This window comes from Pectinophora gossypiella, chromosome 24, assembly GCF_024362695.1.
Source record: "Pectinophora gossypiella chromosome 24, ilPecGoss1.1, whole genome shotgun sequence".
NCBI classification, from domain to species: domain Eukaryota; kingdom Metazoa; phylum Arthropoda; class Insecta; order Lepidoptera; family Gelechiidae; genus Pectinophora; species Pectinophora gossypiella.
Genome location: NC_065427.1, coordinates 8,444,911 through 8,466,815, shown reverse-complemented (window position 1 = coordinate 8,466,815; position 21,905 = coordinate 8,444,911). Strand labels below are relative to the sequence as shown.

The window sequence follows — 21,905 nt, the reverse complement described above, 5'->3', positions numbered from 1 at the left end:
CATTCAGTATGTGTGTTTGTGTGTGTGTGTGTGTGTGTGTGTGTGTGTGTGTGTGTGTGTGTGTGTGTGTTCGTTAGAAACGTAGTGCACAACTGATTAGCTAGCTATATGTGTGTACTTATGTATATAAGTATAGATAGATGTATGTTATGTATTGTATTTATGTAGTAGTACCGATTACCGTGACCCATTATCAGTCTTTAGAATTAAGGTTACAACTTTAAGGTTGAGACTAGGATACCTAGCCCTAGGACGAGATCATCTTGGGGTCGAATACTGCAAAGCAGTTTCCACTATCCAGTTAGGAGTTCTTCAATTTCCTCAGAGTTTTTAGTTACAAGCCACTGCACCACTGTGTTTGCGCAGTCGTGGTAGTTCTTGAAGTATATGCACAACTCTTTATTTAGTAAGTTGTACAAGAAGCCTCGTAACTCCAATCGGTACAAACCTTTAGCCGCCAAAAGTTCATTATCCTTGAACGCAGTATGTCTCCTGAACAAAGGTGGTATAATTACCAGTCGACTTTGATATTGTTCTCGGAGTTTCATTTTCTTACGTCAAATGCAACTGCTTTCGCGCTGTTTGATTTACCTCTAGAACGTTCTGGAGTGTTCCAGAACATGCTGTGGAAATTACCTGTCTGGGTCACTTCGTTTACTTCGTAGGATATGGTTCGTGAGCTTCTAGTGAACATTTTGAAACGCCTACTTGAAAAATCACTTTTGGATGTGTTTTTGATAACAAAACTTCGCTATAGACGCGCAAGGTAAAAATATGTAGTCTCAATTTTACCTGAATTGATCATCCCCCTAGTATTATCCCGTTTTTCACAGGGTCCGCTTACTTAACCTGAATATTTGACAGGTCCGGATTTTTGGAGAAGAAGAAGGGAAAACCACCCTGGATTTACCTAGATTGATATTTATTTATTTAGTATGCTCCTTACCCCATCCGGTTGATTAAGGGGAGGCCTGTGCTCAGCAGTGGGACGTTTATAGGCTGTTTATGTAAGTTTATAATATATATTGAAAGAAATCTAGTTTTCCTAAAAGCCGTTAAGTTTTGGGTTGTTAGCCGCCCAAGGCTCCTGACATGGTTCATATAACAATTACTCACTTACATCAGTAAATAGTAACCGGGACCAACGGCTTAACGTGCCTTCCGAAGCATGGATCATCTTACTTTTGGATAATCGGGTGATCAGTCTGTAATGTATTACCTGTACTAGGAAAATTTGTAATATATCTCCACCAGGATTCGAACCTGGGACCTGCGGATCGTGAGCCCAACGCTCATTCACTGGACCACCAAGGTCGTTGAACTGATGTTCTCGGAATTGAGAAGTGTATTCCGTATTATAAACCTTATCAACCCTTAAGAAACTGAAGGTATTCAACCTTCAGTTATCTTTCCATTTAGAGCAGTTTTTCTTTAATCATCAATAGCATAACAGTTAACAGTTTCTTCCGAGGTTGTTTTAACATTAAGAAAGACGTTATGTTTAACTGTACGTACCCTACCGGCTGAGATTAGGGTTAGCAAAGTTTTGGGGGTATTTCGTGAAGTATTTTTTACGTGGGTCTAACAGAAAGCTCGGTGAGAGAGATGTGGTGTAGAAGATGATATAGTGACTAACATTGAGAAGGGAATGTTAAGTTGGTTTGGACACGTAGAGCGGATGAAGGATAATAGGATTACGAAAGCAGTATATAAAGTAGTTGGTACGGCTGGCAGAGGAAGACCTAGAAGGACGTACATAGACCAAATTGGAGTTGGCTTTAGAACAGCTTTTGTACGATCTATTCTGAACCGTGTATAAAACGACTGACGAATGCGGAGGAAGCAAGAGAAGTGTGTCAGGATCGAAGCAAGTCGAATTCCACAGTCTGTTTTACCCCGGTGGGAAATAGGCGTGAGTTTATATTATGTATGTATGTAGGAAAGTGAGAATGCTATGTAAGGATAATGAATGGGAATTTGATTGTTTATGGTATGAAAGGAGGATGGTTAATGAATGGGACGTAGTGAGTTTTTAAAAAGTAAAAAAGGGGAGTCTTTGGTGCGATGTCGGATGGGAGGGAGGATTTCGGTTTTAATATAAGGTGTGTGTGTATAAAAAGGAGTAAATACATCTAAAAATATCCGAGTTAATTCATTATCCCACTTGTATGTATTTTTAATGTTCCATTTGTTTTCTCTTCATCCCCAACATACAACGACGCATATATCATATTATTAGTTACGCTAAACAACCCTCAACCTACCCCCTAACGCCACTAAGTGTGCAATAAATCCACTGATTGCAGTGGGGAAGTGTTGCTGCGAGAAAATGGCCAAGGGCGTGTCGGGACGTGCTAATGCGTCCGCTTAACGGTACGGTTAATGTATCCCTTCGTATTTGAGAAAGTAGGTAACGTAAACGTTTATTCCTATGGGTTTTTGTGTGGCTTTTATTTTGGTTTGAGATGTAAACCCTTGGGGTGAATATAACAAGAAGAAATTGCTGCTTGAGCGATAAGGCCGCCTATTGTTTATTTCTTATATTTTTCTTATCATCTGTACCTTGTTGTTTATCTTATCAGTCAGAGGTACATTCATCGCAAGATGAACTAAGTATCCACACCTCACCGAGCTTTCTGTTAGACCAACGTGATAGGTCGTGAGCTGTATCGCCGTCTATTATGGCCGAGCCAACTGTGTTAGTGAAACATACATACATAAACAGCCTATATACGTCCCACTGCTGGGCACATTATTAGGCTAATTGAATGACATTTCATTCATCATATCAACCTACTCTTACTATGATAGATGTCACATAATTAATTATTTATTTCGCCTACTTTTAGTAAACTTTTTTTTAATTTTATAAAACAAATATATAACATAAACAGCCTATATATGTCCCACTGCTGGGCACAGGCCTCCCCTCAATCAACCGGAGGGGGTATGGAGCGTACTCCACCACGCTGCTCCAATGCGGGTTGGTTGAGGTGTTTTTACGGCTAATAGCCGAGACCAACGGCTTAACGTGCCCTCCGAAACACGGAATCATCTTACTTTTTCGGACAATCAGGTGATTCAAGCCTGAAATTTGGTAAGGACTACCAAACAAAGGACAGTCTCACAAAGTGATTTCGACAATGTCCCCATCGGGAAAATGTGTTAGTGAAAATTGATAATTAATTAGTAACTTATTGAAGTAAGCGTCATACTCGACCAATCAATCAATCTACGATCAATCTTATTCTGTCGTGTGGGTGGTACAAAATAGAACGACCAGTTCAGTGAAATTAGTGATTAGATTTCAATACATAATAACCCCTCTCGAACATAGTTTAGACTTGAATCGTATGCTGTCAGACGTCACACACAGATCCGCGTGTACGATAATATCAATGTGTAGTGTAATCTCTCTCTCTCTCTCTCTCTCTCTCTCTCCCACCCTCTCTCTCCCTCTCTCTCCCTCCCTCTCTCTCCCTCCCTCTCTCTCTCTCTCTCTCTCTCTCTCTCTCTCTCTGTAGTGTCTGTGTAAATCGAGGTTGTTTGTGTGAAGTGTCCGTAGTGTGGTAAGCAGAGTCAGGAGCAATCGAAGACAACGTACAGATACTTTTGAGACGAAGTCCTAAGATGGATATATGTTAACACATAATACAAACTCACGCCTATTTCCGAGGTAAGCAGAGACTTTACTTTTTAGAAGGACGTGTTTCATCAAATTGGAAATGTCCTTAGAGAAGGTTCAGTACGATCTACTCTGAACCGGCGTGCGTGTATGAAACGATTGATGAAAGTGGAGGTAGCAAGAGAACTGTCAGGATCGAAGCAAATGGAATTCCGTAGTCTTTGCTTACCCCGGTGGGAGATAGGCGTGATTTTATGTATGTATGTTTATCAATAAAACGCTCAATACGTCTTTATACCACGTTTTATGTGTACATATCAATTTTAGTGTTAACTTTTATAGTGCATGCTATCACTTTCAGATATTGGCAGTAAAATTTACTTTGAATATGTTATAAAATATAGTGAATAGGTGTACCTATATCACAGAATATATACAGGCTGTTAGTGACACAGTAACGAATACTGAGGGGGATGATTCTGACCATGATTCTAAGTTAATATCAAGTAGAATTTTTGCTTCGCAAAATTCATGTTTTGATAGTGTATTTTTAAATTATTTTCATTTCTATGCTTAGCAATGGAAAATTCCACGTGATATATTAATTAAGAATTATGAGCAGAATCATCTCCCTTAGTATTCGTTATAATGTTACACCCAGAACAAGTACGCATGGTTATTTGTCAGTGACACCGAATACTGAGGGGGTGATTGTGAGTTGATATCAAGTGGAATTTCCTGTCGGAAAATTCATGCAAATTTTAGCGTTTTTTTTTTAATTCTTTTCAGTTTCATACTTTTGCGACGGACAATTCCACTTGATATCAACTTAGAATGATGGTCAGAATCATGCCTCAATTTCGTTACGATGTCACTAACATCCTGTATATATATCTGTATATAAAAGCAAAAGTTCACTCTCTCACTGACTGACTAACTCACTCATTATGAAATCTCAGAAACTGCAAGTGCTAGGAGTCTCAAATTTTGCATGAATGTTCCTTTTAGGACGTAGGTCCTCACTAAGACGGGATTTTTCGAAATTCATCCCCTAAGGAGGTAGTAAGGGGTGGCAAAATTTGTATGAAACTTGAATAGTTTTAATGGCCTACAATTAAAAGTATAGAAGTTTCATACAAACTTCACGCGAATTCGCGCGTCACAGCTAGTAATAAATAATATTGTGTATAGAACGGTTATTATTGAGCCGCCAAAGGCCCCTGACATGCTTCATATAACGACTACATATTTAGGTAAACAGTAGCGACCGCGTGCTCAACGTGCCCTCTGAAGCACGGATCAACTTACTTTCGGACAATCAAGTGACCAGCGGGCAATATTTAAACTACCACAAGGTTATTTTGGTGATATGTCACCTTGTTAAAGAGGTATGATATTAATTTGTGTGTGTGACATCTGAGGTCATACGACTCAAGTCTAAACTATGTTCAAGGGGGTGAGGTAAACCTGGCTCAGACGCTGGTGGGGGGCGGAGAGTTGCCGTTCTATACGTAGTTTTATTCCCTATTCTATGCTACGGAACAATAAATGTATGAATGTCCAAAGAGATATTACACGTGCCAGTTATCTAGAACATTATCGTATATTACAAACGGTCGATTTTGCTCTGGAAATGTGCGATAGTATCTGTATGGAATATTTTATGCTGTAAATGGCGGACAATTTTATACCTAGCGGAATGACCTGGTTAAAATAAATGCTGTGTAAAATGTTGTTTTGTTAAAGGTACACTTTCAGCGCCATCTAGGCCCAACTCAGGCTCGTTTTCTTAAATATCAACAGCCTGGCTTTTTTTTTATGGGGTTGCTCTTGGCCCCAGACTTGCCCGAAGGCATTGACGAGGCCTAAGATGGAGCGAACTCGCCCACAAGGTGCCTGTTCACTCTGGCCTTGAAAGCACCCGGGTTATATGCATTCGGAAAAACAGAAGACGGCTGAAAATTCCACTCCTTCACAACAGCCTGGCTGTAATAGCTGACAGCCTTTTTAGCCTTCTTTTTTTCTTGTTTCATGTTTTATACCTAGCTGATAGGGATGTAAAATAGAGAGGCGACCGAAAGGGGACACTGGGGATCGTGAGTGGTAAGGGCGGGGGCCCGAACCGCTCATCACACGGTCTCCGGGAGGCACGGCAATGTGACATGGCCTCGCGTTGCTGTAAAAGCGGGATGGCGTAGGGGTGGGGATCTACCCCGGGACGCGCTGTTAATAGCAAGCGCAAGGGAAGCACCGGTGCGTTCGTTAGAGATCCCGGAGCTTCCCGACATGCGCAGCAGAGGGCCATCGCAGGGGTTTTAGTCGGTAATAGTCCGACATAACCTCGTCGCCCCCGGGTGGCGAGGTATCCATGAGGATTTCCCTTTCGTTACCAAAAAAAAGGATCTTATTTGGAACAATTAATCGATATTCCTTCAATTATAATACTCTCAGAACGCCCTGAGCCGAGGTGCTCAACTCTGGGTACCAGCGTGTTGTCTTCAATTTTGTGCCGGGTGAGAGCCCTCAGCGCTCCCCATTTGTCCGGCCACTGTACATAGATCTTCCCTCAACCAACGGGAAAGGGTATGGAGCATACTCCACCACGCTGCTCTATTGTAGGTTGGTGCCGAAAGTTAGGCTATTGGCGCAAACACATCAAAATATATTAAAATGTTTTTGCTCCAATGTGGGTACGGAAATCTCTTTATTTCTTACAGATACAACAGTATTGTCTGTCGAAAGGGTCTAGACCCTAGGTTCTCAAAGTTCAACCTTTAAGAGGCTGTACCTTTTGAACCATATTTAATACATATTTGTGCACAGAATATGCAAATGTTGTTATTTATGTTGTGTGCAATAAAGTGCTCTGAAATTAATTAGATTCATTAATACCTCAAAAGTGTAGCTCTATATAAATCTTTTGGACATTGTCGCGTAGATCTTCGTAATAATAGGGTAAATAAACTGTAATCGTCCGAAATTATAGTCATTTTGGAGCGGTGTGTTCTCGTTATTGGGCCATTTGGCCGGGACACCGTCCGGGGTAAAGATTATAGTGTTTGGCACAGTGGAATAATTACCCTCTGCCCTGGAGGATAGAGTCGTGATAGGAGAATTGCCAAAAGTTACTTACGATTCTGGATTTTAGAAAAGATACTATAAATTGATGCCGGGCAGCAGCGGTATCAGTACTGGATGGAGGCCGGGGAAATGGATTCTGGTAGGGCTCTAGCTAGAACATCACCGATTGAGAAATTGGTCGGTGTACTGCGGAACGGAAGGCGATTGGGGCAACCACCGTTCTACACGCCCTATCTATGGAGTAATGAAAGCGATTAATCCAACGACAAGAGCGCAGCTCTTAAATAAATAGAGAGAGAGAGGTAGATAAGACCAGAGCGCAAGAAACAACAATTTGAAATAGGTAAAGCAACCAGGGTTCTTACTTTTAAAAAGTTTTCACGTCGGAAATATTCCCACTTTGGAAACATTTCCGCGAACGCCACAGCGTTGATCGCTTGCGGTTGTCACCGTCCGCTATCGAATTAACCCCATTAATTTAACATGCCATTGTAAACTTATTTTCGCAGTAAACGGATGGTTGAATTCCCCCATGCCTCCGTGGTGTTGTGGTTAGAGCGTTAGGCTCACGATCTGGACTTCCGGGTTCGATTCCCGATGGGGGCATTGTCGAAATCACTTTGTACTGAAAATACTTTTTTAGGGAAAAATAGGGGGCAGTGGTTTCCCTCTTGCTTTCCGCTCCGCTGTACTCTGTCTGACGCGAGTGGGATGGCGCCCAGAGTAGTCTATACCTCCGACTAACATTATGATATATTCGTCAGCGAATGTTAAAATAAAAAAAACTTTTATGACCTTATAAACTCTCGCCCGTAATTCCTAATGGGATGGACAGAGCCACAAGTAATCAAAGACAACTTTTGATACGATGTCGTAAGCTGGATATGATAAACCTTATGGTGATAAGATCAGCCTATCGCCCATAACATTAGTCCATCTTGTTAGAGGACACAATTCCTCTGTCAGTTTTTACGACATGCCCGGGACAAGCAGCTGAACGTTTTCTATGTTTTTTATTTACTCCCAGAACAGCATAGAAGTAATGACCTTGTAAATCACTAAAGTATAGCCTCCAAAGTGTGATGCTAAGCCTACGTTCACCGCATACTACCAGCCTACTTTACTATCGAAGTATCATCTTCAACATGTAATGTAATGTCATACTTAAAATGCTTCCCATGAATCGACAATCAATCAGTTAAGGAAAAACATCGATATAAATTCGCTCGCCGTTCGAATCGATACACGAAACGATTGCCAACGATCTTGCGTTAAAGAAATGACTAGTAAAGCCTATATCGTCGTAAAGTTGATACAATATTGGTCATAAAAAAAATTATAAAGGTCTTTAAAACAGACACGAACATAGCACAGCATCACGCCTGTATCCCCAAAGGGGTAGGAAGAGTTGTATAGTATATACATCCACCACTCGCCAGCTATGTTTAAGTGCCATGTAATAGGAGAACCTTTACATACTAAATGAATGCCATTTCTCACGCCTATTCCCCACCGGTGTAAGCACGGCCTCCGTGGTCCAGTGGTTGAGCGTTGGGTTCACGATCCCCCGAGGCCCCGGGCTCGAATCCCGTTGGGGACATATCACAAAAACCACTTTGTGATCCCTAGTTCGGTTAGGACATTATAGGCTGATTACCTGATTGTCCGAAAGTAAGATGATGATTCGGAAGGCACGTTAAGCTGTTGGTCCCGATTATTTCTTACTGATGTAAGTATGTAGTCGTTACATGAGCCGTGTCAGGGGCCTTTGGCGGCTCAATAGTAACCCTGACACCAGGGTTGATGGGGTTGGTATTCCACCTCACAACCCACACGATAAGAAGCTTCGATCCTGACATACTTCTCTTGCTTCCAAATTCGGAAGTTTCCTGCACGCATTATCGTTAACTAGACACGAGCCAATATTTATGAAGCACACTTGAAATTAAACTCATAAAAATTAATTCAGTGGTTCCGAACCCGACTAGGGTTTCGAACCCGTGATGTTGTGTGTCTGAGTTATACTTTACTGTACCAAGCTATTGGTACAGGTGTTTGGAAGTATTCGGATTAGTAGGTAACCCTTTAGGCTGCGTTTCTATTGACGCGCAGCTGTGTGGAGATGTGCAGGAATCGACCAATCACCGTGAGGGAGAGAGTGACAGAGCGTCTTCGTTTTTCGCTCTCTCGAACGCTGTGATTGGTCAAATCCGCAAATCTCCGCTCTTCTCCGTTTATCTCCGCCTCAGTGAAAACCCGGACATATACTTCAAAGTCAACGTCTAAAGTCAACTCAAAATGACTGTGTTTCAAACGAAAATTTGCACGACCTGGACTCGAATACGACACTTCGGCTCGCCCCATTACCCGCTGGTCATTACCTCGAATTTATGATCGCGCTTTTAATGGCCCAACACGCAGCGTCTATTGTCTCGCTACGTGGTGAAATATTACCATTTTTCTTTTTTTATTTCGTTGTTTAAGGACTGAAGGGGATTTGAAAAATAAAAAATAGTTTGAAGACTTTGAATACAACTTATCACCACATGACCATAGAATAAGGTATAATACTGCGTATAGGACGGCTGCAACAGCCTCCGTGGTCTAGTGGTTCAAGCATTGGGCTCACGATCAGGTCCGGGTTCGATTCCCGATGGGCACATTGACGAAATCACTTTGTGAGACTGTTCTTTGTTTGGTAAGGACATTGCAGGCTTGAATCACCTGATTGTCCGAAAAAGTGAGATGATTCCGTGCTTCGGAAGGTACGGTAAGCCGTTGCTCCCGGGCTACTAGCCCATATACCTCCACCAACCCGCAGTGGAGCAGCGTGGTGGAGTATGCTCCATACCCCCTCCAGTTGATTGAGGGGACGCCTGTGCCCAGCAGTGGGACATATGTGGGCTGTTTATGTATGTATGTATAGGACGGCAACTCTCTCCTCCCCACCAGCGGCTGACCTAGCTTTACCTCACCCCCTCGGTCTTTGAGTCTCCAATCGTATGGGCGTCAAATGTCACACACACATATGCGCGTACATGATAACGTCAATGTGTAGTGTCTGTGTAAAACGAGGTGTTTTGTATGAAGTGTCCAAGGTAGGACAATGCGTTGGTCTTAAAAAGGTGAAATGAGGGTACTTAGTACTAAATTCATTGCCCTACCTATCTACTCATCATTTCCCTAGCATTATCTGGTTTTATAGAGAAGCGATTGCCTGTCTGACCTTCCAATTTGCGTAGGGAAAACCAGCCCAATAAAGGGTCACATACCTCCGAAAATGCATTTCTCGGGAATGTTGGTTTCCTCACTATGTTTTCCTTCACCGCTGAGCACGTGATAATCATTTATGATCCAAACATGGTCTCGTAAACTAATACGACAATCATTGGTTTAGGCCTGTGCTGGATTGGAACCTGCGACCTCAAAGTGAGAGGCAAGCGTTGGTGTACTACAGTATTCACCTATCTACTAATCAACTTGAATATTTGCTCCACTCGACTGCACAAAAATCGAATAAACATTTTTTTTATTACTGGCAACCTAAACAATAGCACGTTACGCGTCATTGCAACTTCAAATTTATGAAAAAAAAAAAAAATTCATTGGACCACGGGCCATTTAGTTAATGAGACTCAAGTAGAATGGGGTGTGGCGCTTGTTTTATTATTAAGCTTATTTTTAGGGTGCGGCGACTGTGTTGGAGGAATAACGGAGTCTGTTTTTTTTTTTCAACTGGATCGGGTATGGACGATGCTCTACCACTGCTCTACTGAGGGTTGGTGGAGGTGCTTTTACGCCTAATAGCCGGGACCAACTGCTGTTACTGTGGAGAGGCTTGTGTCATCGGAGGATGCAAAAAAAAATGCTAATTATGTGAACTAATTAAATTTTAAAAAATTAATATTTAAAATTAAAATTACAATCATCATCATCATCAATTTAAGAGCCACGTTCTTGTCGGTGCAGCATTTCCATGCTACTTTTTTAGGAAAAAATAGGGCAGTGGTTTCCCTCTTGCCTTCCGCCCTGCAGTACTCTGTATGACGCGAGTGGGATGGCGCCCAGAGTAGTCTATTTCAAAGCCGTACTAGGACTCCCGCCTCTGAATAGTACTGACAGTTACTGCTGCCCTCTGTCAGGTTTCAGGTTACAGTCACTGTGACTTGCTCCTTCCGTTCTGCATTGCCGTACCAATGGCTCCCATCTTCGCCTAAAATTACAATAAAATAATTAAATTAGTATTAGTAGTATTAGCGCTGCTAAGGAGTGGAATTGCCGTCTTCTTCTGTATTTCCGAATGCATATAACCCGGGTGCTTTCAAGGCCAGAGTGAACAGGCACCTTCTGGGTGAGCTCGTTCCATCTTGGGCCTTGTAAATACCTTTGGGCAAGTCTAGGGCCAAGAGCAATCCTATCAAAGGTAAAAGAAATAGTGTCAACTGATCGCTGTTAGATCTAGAACTGCCCTTCTCGCGTTTCATGTTATGTTACTTAGATAAACTGGGTTCAAACTGCGCTTGCTCATCGTACCGTTGCAATATTTGAAGGGCGATGCTCGTGCATATCATATCATTGTCACTGTCGAGAGGCCTGTTCCCAACAGTATACGTATAGGCTATTTAGTATATGAATGTATTTTGCATTCATTATGTGTAAACCTTCAACCTTTGGCCGTTAGCCGTCAGCCTTTGGTCATGGTTCCATACAAGACCATTAACCCGGCCCCAGGGGGGACAGAGTCATCTTCTCTGCCCTCCACTGGGGCAACTCCTGTTCGGCGCGTCCTTGGCGCGGGGGTGGGCGCCTCTTACTTCAGTAGGCCGGAGTGAGATGGTGGCTGAGTTCGAATAGGGACCCAGACCGATGGAACCTGACAGAGGGAAGCAGTATCTGTCAGTACTATTCAGAGGCGGAAGACAGGAGTCCTAGTATGGCTTTGTGATAGACTACTCTGGGCGCTATCCCACTTGCGTCAGACAGAGTACTGCGGGGCGAAAGGCAAGAGAGAAGCCACTGCCCTATTTTTCCCTAAAAAAGTAGCATGGAAATGCTGCACCGACAAGAGCGTTCTCTCGTTCGTGACTCTTAAATTGATGATGATGTGCAAAAATTATGCAAAGAAAGAGAGAGACAGATTCTGCTCTCTCGCTTACACTGGAACCACACCCTAATGGCGAATATAAATACTGCATTAAGGAAGGGATCCGAGGGCAATGCTACTGTACGGAAAACATTAGCCGTTTTTTTCTTTCTCAACAAAAATTATACTCATAACTCCTAATTTTACAATTTGCGGAGGCATTTTGCGTTTTAATTTTAGACCCGTGATGGATCAGTTGGTAGAATACTTGCCTGTTACTATGAGGTCACAGGTTATTATTCATTTATTTATCATAGATACAATTTAATGCTACATTTTAAAAAGTTAACATCGGAAAACCCTAAAAGGGTTTGTCCCGACATTAATCCCACATATTATTATACTAGTACATCTTATACTAAAGACAAGTACAATCAAATTGCAAGGTTCGAGTCCAGCACATACCTAAACAAATGATTGTCGAATTAGTTTACGAATTCATGTTTGGATCATAAATGATTACCACGTGGTCAGCGGTAAAGGAAAACATCGTGAGGAAACCCACATTCTCGAGAAATGCATTTTCGGAGGTATGTGACCTAACCTGTATTGGGCTGGTTTTCCCTTCACGGGTTATAAAGTCAGACGGGCAGTCGCTTCTGTAAAAAAATCGGTCCTGTCAAATCTTCAGGTTAGGTAAGCTGACCCTGTGAGGACAGGATAATGTGTTATAATTTTGTCATTTTTAGTTAGTGGAATTTCCTTCCTGGGTTTTGTCTCCTTTTGTTTTTTCCAGTACAAATGGGCTATCTTAGTGCTCTGAAGCAAATTTTTCCAGGCAACTACTACCAGGAATCACCCATAACCAGTTGTTACTAGCTGCTCACCCGTTCTCGCAGGGTCCGCTTACTAAACCAGAAGATTTGCCAGGTTCAGTTTTTCACTGAAGCGACTGCCCGTCTGACCTACAAACTCGAAGGGAAAATCAATTACAGCTTCGGTTAGTTGTGGGATTCCTCACGATGTTTTCTTTCACCATGTGCCTACGTGACACGTTCATGGTAGGCTTATGACTCCCAAATATTTACATCTAAAAACTTTGCTCGTAAACTATGGTATATAGTGAACTTGAGTCGTAGAAGTTTCCGAGAGTTTCCGTATATCGTGAATAGTAAACGAAATGAAGAACTTTCCAGGCTACGAACCTCAAAAACAATATAGATCGATTTATTTTACATACATGCATACATACATAAACTCACGCCTATTTCCCGCCGGGGTAAGCAGAGACCATGGAATTCCATTTGCTTCGATCCTGACACACTTCTCTTGCTTCCTCCACATTCATCAATCGCTTCATACACGCACGCCGGTTCAGAGTGGATCGTATTAAGCCTTTTCTAAGGACATCTCCAATTTGGTCAATGTAAGTCCTTCTCGGTCTTCCTCTGCCAGCCCTACCATCAACTTTCGCTTTATATACCGCTTTTGCAATTCTATTATCCTTCATCCATCATCAGAATAATAATGGATGGAAGATGTAATTGTGCAAATGAAAGTTTACAATATAAATACATATAAAAAGAGTCACAGAATTTTTACATTAAGCACTTAGCTTAGGATCAATTTTATTTCAAATTATTGGCATGTTTTGGTGAATAATCATCATGAATAATAAGTATTTATAGCCAGCGCGGCCAATTACTGGGAGATCAAATATTCGAATTCGACGAAAGAACGTCGGCAACTAATTTCAAAATTCGAACATTATGCTGATAAAAAATAAAAACGTTCCACGCGCTGCCTTTACGATTCAAGTCTAAACTATGTTCGAGGGGGTGAGGTAAACCTAGCTCAGACGCTGGTGGGGAGCGGAGAGTTGCTGTTCTATACGTAGTATTATTCCTTAGTCTATGCCCGAACAGTGTTAGCTCCTTGCTTTATTTGGATTTAGCCCCTAGGGGTCAAATATACAGGACGGCTGGCACTTAATTCCTAACTTAATCTAGCTGAGACGATCTTGTTTCTTGTAAGAATACATTTACTTAAGAAAAAGTAATTTGAGTATGCTCGTCTGTGGAAAACTTAGATGAAATTCAGAAAAGTATTTACAGCTACATACACTCACAAAGAGAAAATTTTAATCGAAAATAAATCTTACTTGGACGGGACTTGAACCCGCAGTTCTTGTCAAGCTGTCTAGCGTGTTAACCATTACACTACCGGGTCCTCCTCCGGTCCATGCGAAATTCTTTCGATCTATGTACCTTTATTAAGCCGACGCCGGCGTCATCTATCTAAAATATTGAGTACTAATACTACTTTTAGAAAGTAATCTAAAAGTAATATAAGTACGTAATCTAATTTTTAGTTATACCTGTCATTTTATTATTCGCCGAAAAGGAAGGGGACAGGTGTGATTACTAAATGAAGACAGATCTAAAACTTATTAAAAACATTTTCTTTTTTGTATTTCGCTCATTTATGTATTTCAAATTAAGAGAAACGTAATAATCAGTCCGACTTTTTCACTTTTTTCTGTGACGTCACATTGTCCTTTATCAAACAAATTCCATAGTAATTTCGTATTGTGACGTCCGGTTAAGTAGTTAATGCCATCTGCGGCAAATCTACAATAAGTCACGTAAAAAGATTTAAAAAAATCGTGTTATGATGTTTAGTAAGAAGTAAGTGATTTGACTAGTTGGAAACTACCCCTTTTATAAAATCCGTTTTATTTTTTCAAATATATAGAGAAACTTGGTTCATAAAACACCTTAATCTGTAAATAAAGTCAAAGATACGTACTCTTAAAATGCAAACATCGAAAAACTGCTTTTATCCTTATTCAAACTGTTTATTTACTAAATGTTTGTCTGAAAAAGATCTTTTACACAGATTATAAAAGTTACGAACCTTTATTTTAATCTGAGAGTCGATTAAAAAGGTTTTAATGGGTTCAGTTGGTAAGTTTTCGCGGCAAAAAACAGATATACTTTTGAACTTGAAAGTTCTTAAGATTAAGTATTTTTTATATTTAAATTCACGTCATCGAAATCTTCTGTCGTAGTGATTGTAAGGTCAATGATCTACCTCATCAATCTGTCAGGGTTACTAGGGAGCCGCCAAAGGCCCTTAGGCTCATGTAACTACATACTTAAGTAAGTAAATAGTAGTCCGAATGGTGAATCAACCAGGTGGAAAAAAATCAGGTGATCAACCTGCAATGTCCTAACCAAAATTGGGATTACAAAATGATTTTTGTGATGTCCCCACCGGGATTCGAAACCGAGACCTCCAGATCAGGAGACTAACTTAATATTCAACCTAATCACTAGACTGTGGTGGCCATCATTGAGTTATGGAATTACAGATCAGGCGGGTTAAAAGGCGACATCGAAGCAATTCGTCTAAAAAAAGCAATATCGCAATTTGACATTTGCGCATATAAAAGTAAGTGCGCAATGCAAACAAATGTCAAATTTGATGTGGCCTTTTTAACCCCCATACATACATACATAAACTCGCGCCTATTTCCCACCGGGGTAAGCAGAGACTATAGAATTCCATTTGCTTCGATCCTGACACACTTCTCGTGCTTCCTCCACGTTAATCAATCGTTTCATACATGCACGCCGGTTCAGAGTAGATCGTATTAAACCTTTTCTAAGGACATCTCCAATTTTAACCCCCAGACCTCCAAAAAACACTTTTTTATTTATTACTTATTTTATTACATTGTGTTCTAATGGAATTTTACTGGTACAGTTTTCTGGGAATTAAAAAAAAATACAGGACATTTTTCGTATGCCAAAAACATAATGATCTTCCGCGCTTTATTTATGCCAAAACACGACTTGCACGCTCAAAAGGGTTCAAGAGTTCCCTCCTATGAACCTCCTTAATTATGTGGTTTCCCATATAAAAGCACGCAGTTTGCCTTTTCGTCGAAAAACTATACGCAAATTTTCATTTCCCAAAACTATCATTTTGCATAAAAATATTTGATATTTGTTAAGATTCTAGTGGTCTAGTGGTTAGAGCATTAGGCTCACGATCTGGAGGTCCGGCTTCGATTCCCGATGGGGACATTGTCGAAATCACTTTGTGAGACTGTTCTTTGTTTGGTGAGGACTTTTCAGGCTTGAATCACCTGATTGTCCGAATAAGTAAGATGATTCCGTGCTTCGGAGGGCACGTTAAGCCGTTGGTCCCGGCTACTAGCCGTTAAAACACCTCCACTAATCCGCAGTGGAGCAGCGTGGTGGAGTATGCTCCATTCCCCCTCCGGTTGATCGAGGGGAGGCCTGTGCCCAGCAGTGGGACGTATGTGTTTCGATTCCCAACTAAATTGACTGGTAGACAGGCAGTACGTTTCTGTTTTATCACGCTGGTCAAATATATCAATTGGGCTTCTTTATATTATATATTTGAGTGTTTATACCCTCTGCATATTCCAACAGACCTTGACGAGCCTTCTGCAGATAAGCCCCCAAAACATCTGAAACTAAAAATAATACTCCAAAATTTGAGGAGATAACTTGATGAGAAGTTTGAACACGAGGAGGCTTCAAGTTTGGAAGTAACTCGAGTTTATTTTGAGTTTTGAAGTGAACTTGGGTGCTTGAGACGTTGGCAACTCGAGATGGGATAATTTTGGAAGTGTGTGGATTCTGAGTGATGATCGCGCAAAGGTTGAAAGGAATTGCTACATGGAGATACAGCTACCGATTGTCTGTCTTTTAATCACTACATAGTATAAAAGAAAGTCGCTTTTTCTGTCCCTATATCCCTATGTACGCTTAAATATTTAAAACTACACAACGGATTCTGATGCGGTTTCTTTTTAATAAATAGAGAGATTCAAGAGGAAGGTTTATATCTATAATAACATTCATTTTATAGTGAAGAAATACTGTCATTTTTGAGGTTTTTAATGTGATGTCGTAAATAATTTTATTTTTTCTTTAGCATTGGACCCGAGCGAAGCCGGGGCGGGTCGCTAGTTTAACATAAGCTTACGTACGACTATATCCCAATTGAGATATTCAAAGGTCATCATCATCATCAATTTAAGAGCCACGCTCTTGTCGGTGCAGCATTTCCCATGCTACTTTTTTAGGGATAAATAGGGCAGTGGTTTCCCTCTTGCCTTCCGCCCAAAGGTACATCATATAAAATGAAATACCCACACTTAACCGAGCTTTCTGTTAGACCAATGTGATACGTGGTGTTTATCCATAGAGGCAGCCAATCAGCTCGCGACACCAAACACCTGTCCTGTCCTGTCCTGTAGGACCCCGATACCGACCCCGCCGGCGTGGACTTCCCTCAATCAGCGCTTATCAGTATCGACCCAGGGTCGATTAATTCTTTCAAATATTTTTTCCTCTCAGACGACGCCCTGAGCCGAGATTCGCGCCCAACTGGGCCTGTTGTCTTAAACGTTGTACCGGTTGTAAAAAAAAAGATACGTGGTGAGCCGTATCGCCATCTATATCGTCAGCCCCTAGCATTATCCCGTTTTCCACAGGGTCCGTTTACCTAACCTGAAGATTTGACAGGTCCGGTTTTTTACAGAAGCGACTGTGGTGGATTCGAACCTTCTACCAACTGGGCTACCACGGCTCTCCGTATCGCCATCTATAAGGGCCGTTTAAAAAAACTAATTATTTTTTTTTCTTTTCAGGTATGCATACATGAAAGGGCCACACCGGAGAACACGGATTAAGAGTTTTAATGAGTTTAAGGTAAAGTCGTTTTCAGTTTGGTTAATGAGGGTCGGACACTCAATCTGCTTCAATTTATGAGTCTAATGAAGTTGAATTTATTTTGATGAGCCTGTCCTAAGTCCTTTTGATAACTCTGATAGCGATGATGACGTATTTTGGCGCTCATTGGCCATAGAATAAGGAATAATACTACGTATAGAACGGCAACTCTCCGCTCCCCACCAGCGTCTGAGCTAGGTTTACCTCACCCCCTCGGTCTTACTGTAGTCTTCAATCGTAAGGGCGTCACGTCACACACACAGATACGCGTGTACGATAACTTCAATGTGTAGTGTCTGTAAAACGAGGTTTTCTGTATGAAGTGTCCAGTGTGTCATTTGGGTGCTACACGACCAGTTAGTATAAGTACCTAGTACCGACAGATAGCCTCTATGGTCTAATGGTTACAGCGTTCGGCTCAGTATCTGGAGGACCCGGGGTCTTTTTTTTTGACGTGACTTATTGTAGATTTGCCGCTGATGGCATTTATTTATTTATTTATTTATAAAGTACAACCACATCACATATATGTATTTAAACATTTTACATTTATAAGGTTACGGTATTGTGTCTAATATATATGACAATTACGGCGTACATAACTTATACAACACTAACTTATGGCATTAACTACTTGGCCGGACAAATGGGGAGTGCTGAAGGCTCTCGGTACAACGTTTAAGACAACAGGCCTGAGGGTGCCCAGTAGACCCGGGTTCGAATACAAAAAGTCACTTTGTGAACCCTAGTTTGGTTAAAACATAGCGTGCTGATCACTCGATTGTCCGAAAGTTACATGATCCGACACCAGGTTGATGAGGTGGGTAATCCACCTCACAACCCACACAATAGAAGGAGCTCACGACTATATCCCAATTGGGGTAGGCAGAGTAACACCCATCGCGCGATGAACTAAGTGCCCGCACCTTACCGAGCTTTCTGTTAGGCCAACGTGATAGGTGGTGAGCCGTATCGCCTTCTATAATGTTCGACTCAACTGTGTTTGTGAAAACTTTTTTTCTTTTTTTTTGACGTGACTTATTGTAGATTTGCCGCAGATGGCATTAACTACTTGGCCGGACAAATGGGGAGCGCTGAAGGCTCTCACCCGGTGTTTGTGAAAACTGTAAACTTATATACGTAAACAAATTTCACGTCAATTTATTACCAATATTACCGGCCAACTTAACATTTGCGTGATCGTGCTCAACAAGCCTGCTTGTCACTCGTAAATTGGCAACCCCTGGCTACCCTGTTTAGAATATACATTACTTCGATTAAAAAACTTGCCACTTGTACTGACGCCTTCGCGTAGATATCTATTTTTACTGGATAGGTAAGTATTACAAAAATTAAAAAAATAAATCCGGGAAATTTCTTTTGGTATTAAAAAAAAGTTTATTTAAAAGATGTGTTGCTGTTGCAGTTTTTTGTTATTTCTTCTTTTCAGCCATAACACCTTACGAAATGACGTAGATTAAAAAAAATACCTTCAACAATTTTCCCCATGATAATAACGTTGAACAAGTGATTCTAATTCTGATTCTGACATTAATTAAATTATCAATATCACAAAAAAAGAAAAAAAAAGAGTGAGTGACTGACTGACTCACTCCCACAAAAAAAAAACACAATATGTATATAATTAATGTTGAATTAAAAAAAAAGAAAAGTAAGAGTATAAATAACATGAAAACACGGAACATTACAAAAATCAAACTTAAAGGTAGACTAACAAAAGAAAATATTAACAGTAAATCATCAGTAAATCTTCTCGCAAAAAGCCAAACACTCTCCGTACACTCCACCAGCCACTCTATCAGCGAACACATCACATTGTGGAGGCCTCCGTGGTCCAGTTGAGCGTTGGACTCACGATCCGGAGTTCCCGGGTTCAAATTCCGGTGGGGACATATCACGAAAATCCTCTTTGTGATCCCTACTTTGGTGAGGACATTACAGTCTGATCACCTGATTGTCCGAAAGTTAGATGATCCGCCGTTGGTCCCGGTTAGTACTTACTGATGTAAGTAAGTAGTCGTTACATGAGCCATGTCAGGGGCCTTTGGCGCTTAATAGTAACCCTGTGACTAGGGTTGATGGGGTTGGTAATCCACCTCACAACCCATACGATAGAAGAAGAAGAAGATCACATTGTGGTGCTGTATCCAACAACGCGGGGAGGAGATGCAGACGCAAATATCTAAGTCAATGTAAGTTCTATTATTGTAACCTTTGAACTTGTCTATCTAGATCAGCAGATCTACGGGACCTTGTTGAAAAAACTTGCAAACACGCAACCTATAAATTTGAAGGGGATTTCTTAATAAAAACAGAGGTCGGAAACATTTCATTACGTCGGATAAATTATAGCAAACAGGGGGAGGGGTAGTTACCACTTCCATAGTCTAAGTGATTGCTAGCATAGTAGCTTAGTTGTAACGGCCGTGGACCAGTGATTGAGTGTTCGAATCCCGGTGGGGACATATTATCCCTGATATCACTTTGTACCTACCGACGGAAAATTCCACTTGATATTAACTCAGAATCATGGTCCGAAACATCCCCCTTAATATTCGTTATGATGTCACTAACACCCTGTGTATACCTCTATACTGCAGTTTATCGCGCAAATGAATCGTGTTTTTTGCCATAAGAATTAGCACTATTGCCTGTCCATTAACTGTCATTTCCCTTTTCGGCGGATTAGAAAATGACAGCTATAACTTAAAATAAAGTAAGTTGGTGTGTTTTGTACTCAACGTCAATATTTATAGCCTTCATTTTGTAATAAGGCGGAAGTTTTACCAAACTTACTCCTATAGGTACACGAAGGTAATAAAGTGACAATTTGGATAACAAAATACCTCCAAAGTATTTCCAACCCTCAGATATCAAATTCTCCCCCTGCGTAACGGTAAAAACAACTGAAGGAAAACTTTTCCAGTTATAATCGTTAATTAAATCCCTCAGAATTGTTGGGATCCCTTTTGAAATATTGCCATAAAATCCCCTAAGTAGGGGAATTTTTGAATAACAATGCCATTACAGAGTAATAGTTGGACAAACAGTAGTCCTGAAGTACCCTAAAAATCGACATTTCTCTAAGTAGCAATTTCGTAAAGTACGTGGTTTTTAAATTATCGCTATATACAGTGTTAGTGTAAATGTTCGGCAGCGGGTGCGCGGAAATAAAAAGAAAAACTAAAAGAATATCACTTTTACTAAAAATATATACAAGAAAAAAGGAAATACATAAAAGAAAAGCTAAAATAAATAACTTAAAAACTCAATGGTCAACATTGGTGACAGCGAAAATGGAAGACAACAAACAAAAGACAGTCAAACCATATAGAAGAATAAAGCAGTAATTCTTATGAACTAAGGAGATTGTATATAATTATCAAAAAGTAAAAAATCGAAATAAAAATGTCCGTGTGTCGTTAACAATTACAGGTTGTATTACAGGTAGTATTACAACTATACAGGTTGTGAGAAGCTGCAGTAGTTTTAGGCGGATAAGACGTTGGTTATGTAAAATTGACGATTCAAAGTGTAACTATGTTACCTACTGAATAAAGATATTTTTGAATTTGAATTTTGAATTTGAATTTGAATTTTGAATTTGAATTAGTGACATCGTAACTACCGAAGGGAATGATTCAGAACATGTTTCTGAGCTAATAAGTGGAATTTTCCGTCGTTCAGTACAATTAGCGATTATATTTCATGATGTGGCTTTGAACCCCCATGTAGCAATAAATTAAAGTGTAATTCCAACAAAATGCAGTTGATGCTGCGCATTAGCTGGGAATGGAACAAAACCTAAATAGGTTCCCACAATACCTAAGTTTTGATTGTAACTAATTTAAGAGTACCGCACGCTGTTTGTATGTTATCATTACTACGGCGCTCCAGGTGTTTGGGGATGGTCTAAGCTGAGCAGGTTATTTTTTTAATTTAATAAATACATCCACACCTCATTTGGAGAGCGCTTGACACTCATTTTGAAATTGCAGGTTTGTGAAAGCCCTCAGGGCTCCCTATTTGTCCGGTCAAGTAGTTAATGCCATCGTCTATCTTTATACGGGTCATCGTAGGATTTCACCTCAAAAGCGACTTCAGACGGCAGATTGTCTTCTAATTACATTATTTATTTGACTCTGGCTCTGCTCACCCCATTCCGATTACGGGCGTGATTTTTATGAAGATAAATATTATCTAACAGCCTCCGTGGTGTATTGGTTAGAGCGTCAGGCTCACGATCTGGAGGTCCGGGTTCGTTTCCCGATAGGGACATGGTCGAAATCACTTTGTGAGACTGTACTTTGTTTGGTAAGGACTT

The 21,905-nt window shown here is 40.7% G+C and overlaps 1 protein-coding gene across 5 annotated transcripts in view; it reads left to right on the top strand.

The window, feature by feature from the left end:
• The window catches only part of LOC126377827 (uncharacterized), an 848,135-nt gene that overhangs the window by 115,170 nt on the left and 711,060 nt on the right, over positions 1 to 21,905 (top strand). For 2 of the 5 annotated variants that reach the window (XM_050025755.1, XM_050025757.1), the window contains one exon: positions 17,479 to 17,539. The exons of the other annotated variants lie outside the window; for them this stretch is intronic. The gene's annotated coding sequence lies outside the window, so the exon portion shown is untranslated. The remainder of the gene's footprint in view (positions 1 to 17,478; positions 17,540 to 21,905) is intronic. 5 annotated transcript variants of the gene reach the window in all.